A 14,406-nucleotide genomic window follows, 5' to 3' on the forward strand; every position below is an offset into this window, starting at 1 on the left:
TCCATTTTTAGGAGTGCCTCGAGAGAGTGGATTTTGAGGTTTAGACTTCTAGCATTGAGTAGCATTACCTTCAGATTTTGCATAGGTTTATAGGTTCATAGGTAGGTACTAGCCTATCTGCCCAAAGGCATTTATAAGCCTAGCCAGAATGTGTTGGCTTTCACTGCCCCCTTAGATTAGTTCCCTGTGCCTCTGTCCAGCAGAGCCACTGAAATGATCCCTGGGGTAAACTTTCTGTTTCCCATCCACTCGTCAAGGTTTCTCTTGAAGAGGGTTAGCAAGGAGCTCTGCCTAATGTAGATTGGAATCTTGTTCCAGAGCATGGGAAGTCTCTGGGACAGGAATCTATCCTTCCAGCACATCCTATTTATTGTTGTAGTGAGGTTTAGATCCCTGGAGCGTGTGGCTCAAGGGGATATGGTTTTCTTTAGGTGGAGCATGTCCATCAATTCTCGGTTGTACATGGCCTTGTATGTCAGGTAGAGATCACCTCTGAGTAGGCGGTATGCAACAGAGTACAGCTGGAGTTTCTTCAGTCGAGTTGCATAGGGTATCTGCTTGAGGCCAGTGATCCTCTTGGTGAGGTACGTCTGTGGTCTTTCCAGTTGTTGCAGGTGTCTTGCAAGGTACATCCCAAATGGGGCATTGTACTCTATGATGGGTATGATGAGTGATGTGTAGAGGGGCCCAATGACCTCTTTCAATCTGGATGCAAACCCTTTTGTGATTAGGTGGGCCACATAGAAGGATTTTCTAAGCACTTTGGCAATGTGATTATCAAAGGAGAGGTTACTATCGACTTGGGTCCCCGGATCCCTTATTACGTCTTCTGTATTTAGAGGGCTACCACCTATGTGGTAGTTTGTGGGTACTTTGTTTTTTCCAAAGGGGATGACTATGCACTTTTTGGTATTTAGCTTTAGGCCATGGTTTTGACACCAGGTATCTGTCTCAGTGAGACCTTTTTGGAGGATGTCTGTGTCAGCTGGAGAGTCAGTTATAGCCCCTAGTTTGCAGTCGTCTGCAAACTTGGTCAGCCATAGTCCTCCTGTGCTTGCCCGTACCTCTGAGAAGTATATGCAGAACAGGAGGGGTCCTAGGACTGAGCCCTGGGGAACGCCACTTGTAACCGGTTTAGAGACAGACCTAGCTTCAGCAACTCTTACCATGTGGATTCTGTCCCTGAGCCAGTTGGCAACCCATCTCGTGACACAGGGGTTTATGTTCAGGCTGGTGAGCTTGTCTATAATACTTGAGTGGGGAATGGTGTTGAAGGTCTTTGTGAGGTCTAGGTAGGCTGTGTGGACCACCTTTCCTTCATCTATAGCCTTGGTAACCATCTCAAAAAGTCCACCAGGTTTAGGAGGCATGATCTGCCCTTAACAAAGCAGAACTGGGTAGGGTCCAGTGTTTGGAGGTTCCCAATGTCTCTGTTAATGAGATCCATGATGATGCGCTCCATAGCTTTGCAGACCAAGCTAGTCAGGCTTAAAGTGGATAATTCCTGGGGTCCGTTGCGGCTCCACCTTTGTGGAGCGGAATAACCATTGCTGTGCACCACTCTGCGGGCATGTAGCCTGTGGAGAGGCTGAGTTTAAACAGTGTGTTTAGGTGAGAGGTTAATTCATCTTTGAGCTCATGTAGGACACAGCCTGGGACACCGTCTGGTCCCATTGGTGCTGTGTTTTTGGCTTTGGAGAGGGCTGTTTTAACCTGAGTGTCTGTGACTTCAGGGGCACTACACTCTTCTGGTATAGTTATAGGCCCTTTGGGGGTGAGAGGGGGGCGATGTTTGCACTGAACCTGTCTGCCAGGATTGTTGGCTATATCAGTCGGTTCAGTGTATTTTGTGCCATTCTGCACTTACTTCGAGCAGATCTGAGAATTGCCACTTAGATTCTTGACATAGCTAAAGAATGCCTTTTGGTTATCTTTGGAGTCCATGGCAATTTTTCTTTCGAAGCTAGCCTTGCTGATTTTATGAGGGAACATAGTTTCTTGCTGATACTGATCAGAGATGTCTTCCCTTCTTGGGATTTTACTCTTTTTCTGTACTAGTTTCCTCCTTCTATTGTATAGCTTGTTTATGGCAGGGGTCCACCAGACTGGTTTCTTTTTCTTGGAGGAGTAAGTCTTGGTTTTGTTTGGGCTAGCACAATCCATGCTTTTATGTAGGTGCCCATAGAGTGCATTAGTAAAGGATTTTGCAGCTTGGACAGCGTTATCCTTTAGCATGGGGACTTTGAAACTTCCCACCTCGGTCTTAAGTAACGTCAAGTTTGCTTTTGAAAAGTTTTTCATGGTGGTTTCTTTGACCAGGGTTGGTAGCGGAATGTGGATATCCAGAGTGATTAGTTTATGGTCAGATCTAACCAGCTAGGGGTTGACCTCCAGTGTGGAACACCAGTCGTCCATGTTGGTGATGACCAGGTGCAATATGTTGTCACCACTGGTGGGGGTGTTGACCATTTGATCCAGGGCATTTGAGTTTATAAATTCTTGGAAATGTTGGGCAAGGGAGTTTGTACTTGAGTAGCTCTCCCAGTTAATGTTTGGGTAATTGAAATCACCCAATATTAGGGTGGTTGGTAGGACCTTTATGTTTCCCAGTGTTTCCAGGAATGCGGAGTGGGGGTCCTGGGACATGGTGGGTAATCTGTAGCAAGCTATAATTTGAATAGCAGTTTTGCCCGTTGTTAGTTGCACGTGGATGATATCTGAAGCATCGTGCTGTGCCATTAACCTGGATGTGTGGGTATCCTTGATGAATATGGATATTCCCCCACCTTTTGTATTTCGGTCTGGGTTTTGTAGCCGAAATGTATGGTATGAGTTGTAGCCTGGTCGTGCTGGGGTACTCTCTGGAGCCTTAAACCAGGTTTCTGTTACTGCACATATATCAATTTTCTCTATACTGAGGAGTGCCTCGAGTGCGTGCATTTTGAGGTTTAGACTTCTGGCATTGAGTAGTATTACCCTCAGTTTTTTGTTACTTGTGCTATTTACGGTGGTGGGTTTGTCTTTTGAGCCTTGCCTAAAAAAAGCACTACGGGGGTGGCAAGAGCCTTGGCCAGTATTCGAAAGCCTAAGGGTGACAGGTGCAAGCCATCTCTAGCGAAGCAGCGTGGCTTGTCGAGCATGTCATCCCAGGCTGAGAGACACTGGATCCCCTTTGAATGACACCAGAAGCTGAGCCAATTGTTGAAACTGATCATTTTTTCTCTATACCATGGTATCATTCTTGGTGAGGGCAGGATGCTACTCAGGGTCAGGGTCATACCGGCCTAGGCTATGTGATCAGAGAGCTCCTCCATGTCTCTTTTCATGTAGTCCAGGGAGGTATGGCTCAGGTCATTCACATCAACATGGACAAAGACAGAGTCATATTTGTACTTGTTCTGGAGTGACCTGAGTGCTTGTGTTATGTGGCGGATCCTGGCACCTGACAGGCAGCTAACAATAACCTTCTCCTTGTTCAGCCTAGTGAGTGGGACGTCAGTGTGCCTGACTATAGAGTCACCTATTACTAGTGTGTTGGGTATGTTATTTTGCCTTAAGGGCTGTGATTGCGTGGCACACTGGTTTTGTGAAGTATGTGTTTCATGGTTCGTGTTGGTGGGTGAAGGTTGCTTGGATGTCTGCTTTGGAGGTCTCTGTTGCTTTTGCAGATTTTTATTTAGAGCCTCTGAGTATGTTTTTGTGTATTTATGTGTGTTTTTTGCCGGTGCTGGGTCTATGTGAGACTGGTGGTGTGATGCAAGTAATTCCCTTTTCCTCTTGACTTCCTTGTCCAGTCTTGGGTTGAGAGAGCTTAGCCTCCAATTTGGCTGTATAATTGCATCTCTCACATGTCTTAGTGTTTGGTAGAAGGAGGAAAGGGTTGTCTGTGTACATGAGGCAATTGTAATATTGCCTCAAAATGCCCAGATTCACCAGTTGGACTGGAGAGTACACCTGAAACTGCCCTTTGGACATGCCTGAATAGGTACAGTGAACTGTTTTACTGATTAGCTGGTAAGGTTGAATAGAGAGCCTTGTCCTTCTCTACAGTATAGGGGGGTCTAGTGCTAAGGTTTATTTGTACTTGCTATGAGTTTTGAGCAAGTGCCGGGATGAGAAGTGAATGGTTTGAGTGCTTAAGTTGAAAGTTTGTCTAGTTCCAAGGAAAGAATTGAAGAGTAGACTTTGTGGAGCTGGGAATAGTTATACCCCCTACTAACCAGCGCTGCCTGGCTCACAAAACCACACAAATGCGGGTTTATAGCAGGGAAATGAAAGAGATAGAAATTAGCCCCAAATGGCCAATAAACTACTAATTTCTGGGCTGAAACCACTCCTCCAAGGACAGATAGGCTGCTCAAAGCTCCCTCTCTCACAGTGAACAGAGAAACTTCCTTCTATCCAGGTAAGGTATCGGCAAAAACACAGAAACTTGTAACAGCCCTGAATTCAGCACTAACCTGAAAACTGGACTATACTAGCTTAGAAAGGCGGGAAAACAAGTTTTTTTTTCAGAAAATAAAGTAGATACAATCAAAAAAAACACTTTAAATGCACAGAAATGGCTATCACACTTGAGTGTGTAGCCTACAACTGTTAAATAGGTAATTTAAACACAAAAATGATGTTGTTAAAGTGCAGGCAGTAAAATAAGTACAATATGTAGCTGAAACAAGCTTTTTAAATCCTCACCAATGCTCACCAGCAAGATTGTATCTGTTATGGTGGTGGTTTTGTCCTTTGAACCTTTCCTAAAAAAGGCACTATAGGGGTGGTAAGAGCTTTAGCCAGTAACCTGAATCCCAGGGGTGACAGGTGCAGACCATCTCTGGCAAAGCATTGTGGTTTGTTGATCATGTTGTCCCAGGCAGACAGATACTGGATCCCCTTTGAGTGACACTAGAAGCTTAGCCAATTGTTGAAATCAAAATCATGTTGCCCTTATACTGTGGTATCATTCTGGGTGAAGGCAGGATGCTACTCAGGGCTAGGGTCATACCTGCCTGGGCCACATGATCTGAGAGCTCTTCCATGTCTCTTTTCATGTAGTCCAGGGAGGTACGTCTCAAGTCATTCATTCCAACATGGACAATGACAGAGTTGTATTTGTACTTGTTGTGGTTTGACTTGAGTGCATGCGTTATGTGGTGGATCCTGGCACCTGACAGGCAGCTGACTGTAATTTTCTCCTTGTTCAGTCTGGTGAGTGGGACATCAGTGTGCATGACTATAGAGTCACCTATGACTAAAGTGTTGGGTACCTTGTCTTACCTTAGGGGCTGTTGTTGGGTGGCACACTGGATTTGTGGGCTATGTGTCACTTTGGTTGTGACTGGTGTTTGTTTGTGTTTCAGCTTCGGAGGTCCTTGTTGCTTGGGCAGGTTAATGTTAAGGGCCTCTGCATATGTGGGTTTAGTGTTGCTATGTGTGGGTGTTGATGGTGTGAGTTTTGAAGGGCTATGTGTTGCTTGAGGTGTAGTGCAGGTGTTATCCTTCTCCTCTTGACTGTCTAGCACAATCTTGGCTGGACAGAGCTTTGCTTCCAGTTTGGCTATTTAAGTGCATCTCTCACAGGTTGTAGTGTTGGGTGGTAGGAGGAGAGGGTTGTCTGTGTACATGAGGCAGTTGCTGCATTGCCCCAGTATGCCCAGATTCATCAGGTGGACAGGAGAAATAACTGGAAGCTGAACCTTGGACATGCCTGTTTAGGTGCTTTTTTGTAAAGTACAAGAGCTGTTTTCCCTTACCTTTGCAAGGTACTTTGCAATTATAGGCTGTTTAGTGCCTACAACTAATTTCTCCTTATTAACAAGGAGAGTTGAGTGCTTGTATCAGTTTAAGGCTTCCTAGTGCTTTCCAGCAGGTTCTAGAGCAAGTGTTAGTCACAGGGGTTCAGATTTTAGTGCTACTACTGAGAAACCAGCTAGTTCTAGGGGATAATTTGAAAAGCAGACTTTCTGGCACCTGGAGTAGTTTAACCATAGTGCCGTTGTGCTGCATGATGTGAAAAATGCGCAAACAGACATGTTTTTAAGCCAGAAAGATGAAAGGGATAGAAATCAGCCCAAAATGGCTAATAAAATTGCAATTTCAGAGCTGCAAGCCACTCCTCTAGTGTTATATAGGCAGTACAATACTCACCACTCCCACTGGTAAGTAGTAGGACTTCCCTCTACCACAGCAAGGTCTGGATAGCTCTGAACACAGAAAATAAAGTCCTGAAACCAGCAAGCCTGGGATCTGGACTATACTAGCTAGGAAAGGCGGGAAACGAGCAAACAAGATAGTATTTTTTTTTTGGTTAAAACAGGTTAAGCAATGCAATAATACAGTTAATAAACATAGAAAAGGCTAACCCACTTGAGTGTGTAGCCCTAAACAGTAAATGCAATTACTACTCTACAAAATTAGCAATTTAAAACTTTTTGAATGAAGCAAGGCAAGTGCACAACTGAAAAACGATTTAAGAGGCAGTAATACAGTAGAATAAGTAGCTAGTCTACATATATAGAAAAGTCTATATATACAGAAAAGCAGCTAAAACACACTAAAACAATTCAGGTGCAGTGCAACCTAGAGCCCTTGAGTTGTAGCAATATTAAGGCAAATACAGTTTTAATAAATGCACTAAAATATGCTCTATATTTCTAAAATGTTCGTGAAGCACAGTCAAAACACAAGGAGATTCAGGCAATTTTTTCTTTTTGTAAGAAAGGGAGAAAGGAGGAACAGAAGGAAAGAAACTAAGTGGGTTGGCCTTCTCAGATGTTCTCTGTATTAGGTAGAATGAGCCAATGACACTAGACTGGGAGGAGTGTCCCAGATCAAATTTACAGTAGGGGCGGGCAACTGCAAAGCCACCAAGTATAACAGCAAAACACCAACAGGTAGGGAGGGTGGGGAAAAATACCTACACTCTTTTAGACAGTAAACACTACAGAAATGTTTATCACAGCAGTGAGCCAGAAAATGAAAGTTTTTAAACAGATAAAGGAGCAAGGAGACTCTACAGAATATTTTAACTGCAAACAAATCAGTTATATGATACACTCCTTGGCAGGAAATCAGAATCAACAAATAGGTGCTTAACAAGTACAGAAAATAGCAATAAAATACAGTAAAAAGTATGCAGCAGGCAGTAAAAAGTGCTATATATAAATTGCTAGAAGCATTATATATCTCACATCAGTGTAACTGCCTCTCCTCCTCTCCACTCACTCGCTCAGTGTGTATACGGACACAACCAGCTTCCAAAAGTTCTGGCTGTTTTCCACACCTTCCCTCTGACTGCTGTCTGGGCAGTCCTGTGGAGGGAAATCAGCAATCAGAGTAAAGCTTTGTTTAGGACTTTCTTGCCCAAAAGTAATATCCTGAATCTCTATAACATGCATACAATAACAAATAACTTTATATCCCAACAGTTAACTATATACAGATTTTGGGGGTGGGGGTGGCATTACAGCTACTGCAGTAATGAGGAATTCAAACATTAACTGTTATGGGCAAATGCAACTTAAACAGCTGTACTATGTTTAACATTGATTACCAAAGCCTATCCAACATGGGAGGTGGAAGGATATGGTTCCAGAAGCCCCTGGAAAATGGTTCTAGCAAAGTGTGCCCTGGAGAGGACCATGTAGCTGCCTCTAGAATATTTCTAGCGTCTATCCATTTCCAATATGCCATCAAAGAAGCCAAGGCTATAGTACAATGTGCCTTGATACTGCCTGTAACTGGGTAACTATGGTGGGAATAACTTGTTTTGAAACGGGCTGTCCTTTCTTTGTCTCAACATAGGAAAAGTAGATGATCTGCCTTTTTAAAAGACTTGGTCTATATATTTAATTTATTTATTTGCAGGCTCTTTTCAATTGAGGCCCAGGGATAAAAACTCAGTGCTAGTACAATAATAAAAAAGTAAAATAATAAAAAGGTAAAATACAAAGTAGAAATTTTGTTTCAATTTTTTACACAGGTTGCATCACACTCTATCACACAGGTCTTTCACAGTTTATTTGGTGAATACAATAACATATGGTATACACCACTGGTGTAGTTCATAAACGGATGGCCAATTCTTCTTTTTTTTGTTTTGTTGATGCCTTCTGATAGTGTTAACAGTTTGAGTACGAGACAACTGAAAGTATGGAAGTGGTTTGCTGAAGATTAAAAGTATAGTGAGGTGACTGAATGGTAAGAGGTTTAGCGATTTGTTGTGGGTGTGGAGGGAGACAAAAGTAGTTAAGCAAAGAGGGAAAGAAAGTAGCTTAGTAGGTGATCAGATGATCGTCTTTTGTGATTAGGTGTAGGGGTGAAGGGGGAGAGATGTGGCTAGGAGGGAGGAGAGAAGAAGAGGAAAGGAGTGGTTGAAGAAGAAAGGTGGCTGAGTGGAAAAGGTTAGGGAATAGAAGAGGTGGTTAAGGTGTGTGTGGGGGGGATTGTGTAACTTTATGATAGTTTAGTTCTATCAAGGCAGTACCCGAGTTGCCTATGCATGTCCACAGTATGTAGAATCTTTTCTCCCTGGTTTTGAGAGTCTGGATAGAACACTGAGAGAATGATGGCCTCATTCAAAATAAACCACTTTTGGCATGATTGAAAAGTGAGACCCTATGAAAAACAGATAGGGCTCACATACCATGAAATGGCCACAAGATGTACCTTGATACAGGAGTAAGACAGGCCACAGGATAGTAACTCGCACAAATATTCAAGCACCAGTGGTACGTAATCCCTGATTGGACACTGGTTATTAGCTAGGCACCAAACAGAAAATCATTTCCACTTGCCAATGTAAGATTAACTTGTAGCATGTTTTCTTGCCTCCTTTAATACCTACTGCAAATCTTCATGAAAGAGGTGCTAAAAGGAATCAGAACTGAATTATCCAAGCAGTTAGTTGAAGATGCTTGAGACTGGGGTGTATCAAACTCCCCTTGTCTTGTGCGGGTAGGTTCTTCTATAAGAAATGAGAACTAATTTTGCCTGGGCCAAACAGGAATCACCACAATGATCTTTTGGGAGTCATACTGAATCTTCAGAAATAACCTGGAAATCAGTGGAAAGGAAAGAAAGATATAAATCAACATTCTCAACCACAGAAAGAAAATACATCTGTTTTCCAGTCTTGTTTGCAAGGAGACCTGGAGCAGAATTTGTTCAGTTATCTGTTTTGAAGGGAAACAAACAGATCTATTTGAGGTGTTCCCCATAACTGGATCAATTCCTGGAAGACCCCCTTATTCAATTTCCATTTGCAAAGATCTGCTCTAGTCAAGCTTGTCTGCCACTACATTTTGCTGTGACAGAATACAAGATGCTTGGAGGACTAAGGGGTATGAAGGCAGATAGCCTGCACAGAGGGTACAACCTGGTACTTACCTGGTTGTTTATATACCTCATCAATGTGGTGTTGTCTATAATCACCTGAAGAGGTCCTTGAGACAATAGGTGATGAAGACAGTTTAAGGCAAGGATCACAGCCAACATTTCTTTGACATTTAAGCACTTTGGTCTGTCTTAGGAGTTTCACAGGCCTTGCCCATTTACCTCCCCATAGAAACTACCCCCAAGCAAAATTTCAGGTATCTGCAGTTGCATATTAACTTGGAACTTTAGGAATAAAGGGGAGATCTGGATTTGCTTCTATCTGCAGTGTCTACAGCTGCAGTTCCCTTTTGACAAAGCCCAAAACTGAAATTCCAGAGGATGCAAATTTTGGGTCCATGTATTTTTAGAAGTCACTAAATCCTTCTTATGTGTAATCTGGGGAAAGGAATCATGAGACTCATAGAAGCCATTGAAGTCCCAGATCTTCAGATACTTTCTGGCTGAAGTCAGAGACTGACTAGAGAAGTGTAAGGAAGTTTCCAAATAAAAATCTACCTTCTCCTAGTCAAAAATGCTTTTTACTGATAAGTGTCTATAAGATACCCCAGAAAGAGAATCCTGTGTCAGAGTCAAGGAGGATTTTTGAATATATATCTGTAATTTCAGATTGGTTAGAAGAGAAGAAATCTATTCTAGTGGCTCTCAATATCTGGGAAAAGTCTCTGTAAAGATTAGTAAGTTGTCTAAATAAGGAAATATGTGAATGACATTCAGTTTTCAATTAACTATGACTGGATATAGACACTTTGTAAACACCTTTAGAGCTGTAAGTAACCCAAAGAGTAATACAAAAAACTCACAATGTGACCCTGACACAGAAAATCCGAGAAATTTCCTGATGCTTGTGGATATGCAAATATGATGATATGCATCTATTAGATCTACTGCTATCATAAAAAACTCCCTTATGGAATAAGGGATAACAGAGTCTGAAGGGTCAACATCTTGAGAAAGGAAAGATCTAGAACCGGTCTCCATGAAGACTTTCCGTGGTACCAGAAACATTCTGGAATAGAAGCCTTTGTCCCATTGATCTAGCAGCACTGGTTCTATGACTCATACGCTAAGTGCTGAAGAACCGGAAGAAATCAACTCTGTTTGGTTCGGAGATGAGAAGGAACGTCCCTGAAAGGAAGGATTTGTATCCAGTGCCAACTGTATCCCTCCTGAACCACTTTTATCACTCAAGAGTCTTGAAACAATCTGTCTTGTAAGAGGAATGCACACAGACACTTTCTGGGACAGATTTAGAGGGGGGGGATGAGAATGCTGACATTGTCATTCTGAATGAGTAGACTACCCCCTTTTTTGCAGAAGATGCTTATTTCTTGTTATTCCTCTCCTGCCATCTCTTTTTGGTTTCCTGTTTGGGTGGAAAAGGCAGGGACTGTTTGTTCTGTTTTTTTTTTTTTTTTTATAGTAGGAAAAGAAGATTTGGGAGATTTTTAAGAGGGTGTATGAAAAAAATCTTAGAAATTCATTGTACTAATTTCCCACACTCATCAAACTATTTGAGGACCCTAGTAGCAGAGGGGCCAAGCCAAACCTCCTTTTCTAAAGCTGAATTTAAATTTCCAGACTTTACCTCATTAGAAAATATCAAATAAAACAGAATCAGCATGACCATCAGCGCTGATACCATCCAAGTATTTTAATAAAAAATGATAAAACAAAGATAAGCGCTTTCGCGTTTCCACTAAATGCTCATTCAGATCATAAAATTAAGGTCACAAACACATAAATTTAAAAAAATCAAACAGCTCATCACAATGTTTTTAAAATTTAAATTTACATATAAAATACTTGGATGCTATCAGCTGTGGTGGTCATGCTGATTCTGTTTTATTTGGTATTCCTTATTTACAGTTGTAGCCTGTATCTGTTGTTGGAACTGTTATTTGACTATCATTAGAAAATGTCTGATTACATACACAGGCATACCTTCTCAACATTACATCAGTAGCAGTGGTCCTACACACAGCATCAGCACAATCACACATACTCTTTAAGGCAGGTTTTGACACCTGAGAAATGTTAGAGGAGAAAGTATAGCAGGTAATTCTTCAAACCATCTACAGAAAAAAGTAAACTTCCACACGTCTGATAGTTAAGAATTATTTTTATACATCAGAGTGGAAGAAGAAAATATTCTCTTACCAAATCTGTAATACCTTTCCTTCTTTGTCCATAGTAGAAACATTGGAAGAAACCTAAGGTCTATTCCAGTTGGCAAAGATGAAGCTATAGCCACAGGGTCAGACTTGAGGTGGGAAAACAAACGTTTGTTAGTTGTCTAAGTCTGTCATTTTGGGAACTGAAGGTTAAGAGTCAGGATTACTATAGGCAGCATTAAATACATTCTGCGAGGATGGTACGACAGGAGGTATGGGAGTGGAAGGAGGCATATTTACTTTTGATCATATAATATTTCCTAATACAGGGGGAACATCCACCTCTTACAATAAAAAACACCTCATTCAGCTTAGCTACTATCTGAGAAAAGGAAAATTTCTCCAAGGGAATTACGAGAACCAAGTTTCTTCTGAATCAGAAATTTGTGCTTGGGAAAAAAATCCATGTCAGGCTCTATGTCAGAAATCTCTCACGTTTTCAGGAATATCTCTGCTGACATTATTCTCATGTAAGGATTTCTGAGCTCCAGGATTAACCACCTGTAATAATTGCCTGTCTATGGTAATACAATCAACTGTTCTAACAGGCATAATGTCTTCGTATGAACCATGTTCAATCTTTTGTTTTTTTTTCTTTTTCTTTACAGGAAATGGTTTGGATAAAGACCAACTCACAGAAGGCACTTCTCCATCTAGATGCCTTTCCCCAACTACCATGAACAACATTTCTCAAAGTGTCTCTCTGACCCAGAAAAAATGTCTCTCCTGTGCCTGGATTGGTCACTGGAACTACCGACATGGCTGATCCCCAGTTCATGGTGGCTGAAAGGGCTACACCAAAGGAACCAGGAGAGGTTAAGTAAGTGGTTTGAGACATACAATGAATGAATTCAGTGGTCTCACCTAGCACAGAATGTGGTCATCAGCTTCAAAGCTCTCTCTCCCCTCAGAATTTGGAGGGGTGAGCCTAAAAGAATAAAAACAAAACTAGATGAGTGTTTGCAGCTCTCTGGTTTACACTTTTTCCCATTTTAAACTTTTTCTTCTTTGCGCCTCGTCAGTGGAACGGAAAAATTGCTCGGGGGTTAGTCTGATGTAGAAGAATATAACCTTTGTCATATCTCAGTTGTTTTGAACACTGACATTAGGTAGGATACTTCCTTGTCTGTTGTATCAGGTTTGTGGTTTCATCTGGTTCGAAGTTTTGTTGAGTTAATGTTACCTGTTAGGGAGTAAACCTTTGATTAAGTAATCATTCAGTGGTTCACGTTATTAAAATGACATTTTTTTGTAAACGAAGAATCACATTCTGAATCTTTGTTGTAGTTTCAAGCTCTTCTGCATTACTTTCATATTTAGGCAGATTAGCGCTGTTCCAAGGTTTCTAAGTTACAATGGTTAAGCAGAGGGTATTTATATGATGTGATCTGGATTTGGAGTTTGCCAAGGGATGTCCCTACCCCATTTAATTTGCGGGTTGGATTTTCTTTGTGATGTCATCAGGGGCATGGTTCAGGCAGGGTCACTCTTGATCCTTACAAATTTCTACTTACACAATTGTTTTATAGTACAATAATCATTAAAAAACAACATTTCTGGAAATGCATTAAAAATTAAGATTAAACAATAAGCAGTGATTAGAATAGTCTTTTTTAACGTGACGCAATCACAGTTCGATTGATCATTTTCTTCCTCATATAAAGTGGTTCTTTTATGTCTTTTTGTGTAATGATTTAAAGAACAAAGCTTAAATGATTTTGCTATTTACCATAAATGTCTTGCTAGTTTTAAAGAACAGATTTGTGCCAAGTTTTGAAAACAAGAATTAAATATTATCAAAGTTGACAGTCAGGCAACATCATGCTAGAATCAAGTACTGACAAAATGTATTTTTCTGATGTCTTTGCTCCAGCTGAGTTCTTGCTGCATCTTTAGCGCTATCTTTATAGTTAAAAGGGGGGATGCTTAGACTTATAAGATTTCAGTATTAGAGATCTGCAGAACTTTCGTAGCTCTTCATCAAATGTACTAGATGATCTGCTGGAAGTCAGTAAGAAAGTGTCTGGGGGCACTCATTTGAATTCAGTGTGTTCCATCTCTTCTGGATATAAGGGGCATGGGTGGCTTGCAAATCTGGGCTCATTTGGGGTCTAAGAAATGACAAATGGCCACTACAGATTCACCCACTATCAGCTGAGGCACTGCCTGATTCCTCAGTGTCAGCAAAGGCTCTTTGGTACATTATTTTTTTCTTTCTAGATACAGCAGGAAATAAAGCAGCAGGAGCAGGGAGAAGTATCCATGATGTAACCAAGAAGAATGTCTCAAAGGCAGTACAATTTGTTGGAATGCATTGATTAGAAGGTAAGTTGTCAAAAAGTGTTCAGAAGCAGCATACTTACACTCACATATGCAGTTCCCTCAAAGTAACATATAAGCAGCACAATGAAATCATGTGAGAAACCCCTTTGCAAAAAAAACTTAGTCTGAAAGAAAAAAATGGCAGGTACATTCTCACAAAGTGTGCACAAGCACTGACATACTCCATAATAATCTCTGCCCACATAAATGGCTCCCACAAGACTTAACTGATAGAAATGAAGATGAAACTCAGCTGCTGCTCCTGTGAAGCCTCTGAGTTGCTTCTTCATTAGGTGGCAATAAGGGTTCCTATTAGATGAACGAATGTTTAAAATATCTAGTACGACATGCTCAACAGCTTTTAAGCAACCGTTCATCTAAGCAAAACCTAAGAATGTCGAAACAAGGAGTTTCAAAAAGTTATAGTTGGCCAGCTGTCAGGAAGCCAATGGCGGACGTCAGAACATTTACCTTGCCTAGCCATTCTTACAGTCCTCCATTGTGGTGCGGTCTCGTTGTTCAC

General features: G+C 41.4%; 1 protein-coding gene across 1 annotated transcript in view; it reads right to left on the reverse strand.

Annotated features, from left to right (window-relative positions):
* LOC122799219 (sulfotransferase 2B1-like) overlaps nt 1-14,406 on the reverse strand; it is an 811,361-nt gene that overhangs the window by 115,161 nt on the left and 681,794 nt on the right. The window lies entirely within an intron of this gene.

This window comes from Protopterus annectens, chromosome 4.part0, assembly GCF_019279795.1.
Source record: "Protopterus annectens isolate FY-2018-M chromosome 4.part0, PAN1.0, whole genome shotgun sequence".
NCBI classification, from domain to species: domain Eukaryota; kingdom Metazoa; phylum Chordata; order Ceratodontiformes; family Protopteridae; genus Protopterus; species Protopterus annectens.